Here is a 2775-nt window from a genome sequence, read left to right as displayed (position 1 = left end):
CAATACTGGATCAAAATTGTGATTCAGCTAACATCTTGTCTTCAAAGTTATTTGCACTTTAAAAAGATAATTTTGTGGGTATTTTTATATTTACATAGTTCTAAAATAGTACAGAGGTTCTAATTCTGTATACAAGCAAAAAAAAAAAAGGGGGGGGGAAAGAGAGAGTAGTTTCTTGTCTCATTCCTCTCTGCCTGCAACCATTTTCCTGAAAAATAATCCTTCTTTAACTTGTGTTCAATTTTTCCACTGGTAATTGCTATTTTCACCATGTTTTTAGTTAATATACTTTTAAAAACCATTGTGTTTGGATATCATGCTTTTCTAGGTAAAGCTTAACCTAGGTATTACTTTTCTTTCCTACTCTGGCTCCATCTCCAATTGTAGTTACATTAGTATTTTCTGTTTCTGTGTGGAAAATGGAGATTTTTTAAAAATATATACTTCTTAAGCCTACGTGCATTGAACTAATCATGATAATATTTCTTCCTATTTCTTTTGTATGATAAATTCATGAAATAATACAGTTTCCTCCAATTAGGATAGCATTTACTAAAGTGTTGGTATTTATTGATTTCTAGTGACTATGTTAACATTTTAGAGTAGAGATATTTCAACTTTGTGAAATTATTTTTGATATTTGGTACTATGCTAGCAGCAGCTAAGTTATGACTGCCTATTTAAAGAATTTCATCATTTTTTCATATTTGAATGTGTATACTCCTTTGAGAAAATATGCCTATTCTTTTCAAAGAAAATGCCAAACAATCTAAAATTCATTGTAAGAATGAAAGTTATCACATGAAGTTTTAAAAAGAGAATTGTGTTGTCTGTGAGTGATTGAAACACCTTGTGATTTATTTCTGCCTGGAGAAATACCAGGAAAATGTCCCATGTTTCCAGATATCTAAGTGTTTGATATGCTGTGTGAGAAAGTATAGAAACTCCTTCCAGAGTTTTGCCAAAAACAGTGGAAATTAAAGAAGATACAAACATAGTTAAATATACCAGGAAAGATAAACACTTCTGAGAATGTTTCTTTTCTCCCATTGAGATACAAAGTAAGTTATGTCCTTAATTTTTATTTTCACTTGATCAGTGTTTGATTGTTCTAGGCCAAAGGAATTCTACTAGCTCTTACATTTTAATAGCAATTATTCGGTGCCTAAACTTTGGATAGTTATTCAGATAGGTTTGGTAATCTTCTAAGGTTCAATTCCTCAACATAAACATGTCTAGTATTAATGCTATCCCAGTAAAGTTAGATGCATTATGTCTTCTTGTTAAAATCCATCATTCTTTTTTTATCTTCCTATTAGGACATGTGAACATTTATCTGGGTTGTATTCCAAGAGATATCTTTATGGAGCTTATGAACAGTAGCTGGTTTCAACCATTGACTCTTCTTCTAACAGGCATCCCTGGACTAGAGGCTATACAAATATGGATCTCTATCTCACTGTGTATCATGTACCTAATCACCCTCCTAGGAAACTGCACCATTTTCCTTGTTATCAAAACCACCTCCATCCCTTATGTGTCTCAGTACATTTTCCAGTCTATGCTGGCAGCTATAGATGTGGGTCTGTCTGTATCAACTCTGCCTACAGTATTGAATGTCTTCCTCTTTAATCACAGGCAGATTGAATTCCACTGTTGTCTGACAGATGTTCTTCATTCACACCTTTTCTTCTATGGAATCAGCTATCCTACTGTCCATGGCCTTTGACAGGTTTGTAGCTATTCACAACCCACTGCACTATACTGTGGTTTTAACTCCTTCTTGGATTATTGGGATGGGGCTTGTAGCTGTGGTAAGGAGTGTGGTGTTGATGACACCTTTGCCCATTCTGCTCAAGAGCCTGCCCTTCTGCAAGGGTGTCATTCTTTCCCATTGTTACTGCTACCATCCTGATGTTATGAAGTTGGCCTGTGGCCCTGTCAGAGTCAACGTCATCTATGGATTAGCTCTAGTCCTCTGTTCATTTGGAATTGACTCTATACTCATTGTCATTTCATACATCTTGATTTTGAAAACAGTGCTGGGTATTGCCTCAGGAGAGGGTCAACTCAACACACTTAATACTTGTGTTTCCTACATCTTCACTGTCTTCATCTTTTATATGCCGCTCATTATGTTGGCCCTAATTCATAGGTTTGGTACATTCACATCTCCTCTTCTCCACATCACCATGGCCAATCTCTTCTTCTTCTTGACTCCCTCCTTAATCCCTTGGCTTATAGCCTGAAAACCAAACCAATAAGATCAGCAGTGTGTAAGGCATTCAAGGACAGGGAAAATTGTTCAATTAGTCACATATGGCCTTAGAAAAACAGACAAGCATCATGACTCTCTTTCCTTTCATTTGTTTGCTTCTCTCTAAGGAATATGTCATCACTTTAAGGCATGCCAGGAAGATGATGATATTTTGATGATTATTGAGGAAGAAAATTGGCAAATATGTTAATTTATAATATTGTGAAATGAGAGTAGATATGAACATCAATGTAGGATAATTCACTATGACTATTTTCATTTTGCTTCCTCTTTGAAAAACACAAATGAAATACACAAAAACTGAGACTGTAAAGACCAGACAATTAATAATCACCTCTTGGAAAACAGCAATGAAATAGGATTAAGTACCAGAAAGCAAGAGAATGAACTTGCTCTTATAAATATCAAGTTATCTTCCTAAAAATGTCATTCACAAGTAAACATCTGAAAATTAAGGAAAGTCAATAGATATTGTTACACTGCTAAGTAGAATTTAG

General features: G+C 34.7%; 1 pseudogene; it reads left to right on the top strand.

Moving 5' to 3' along the window:
- Positions 1–1363: 1363 nt before the first annotated feature.
- LOC109680903 (olfactory receptor 51A4-like) lies at positions 1364–2329 on the top strand (annotated as a pseudogene).
- Positions 2330–2775: the final 446 nt, after the last annotated feature.

This window comes from Castor canadensis, chromosome 1 (assembly GCF_047511655.1).
Source record: "Castor canadensis chromosome 1, mCasCan1.hap1v2, whole genome shotgun sequence".
NCBI lineage: Eukaryota > Metazoa > Chordata > Mammalia > Rodentia > Castoridae > Castor > Castor canadensis.
Note: the sequence above shows the minus strand (reverse complement) of the source record. Positions and strands in the feature narration are given on the sequence as shown.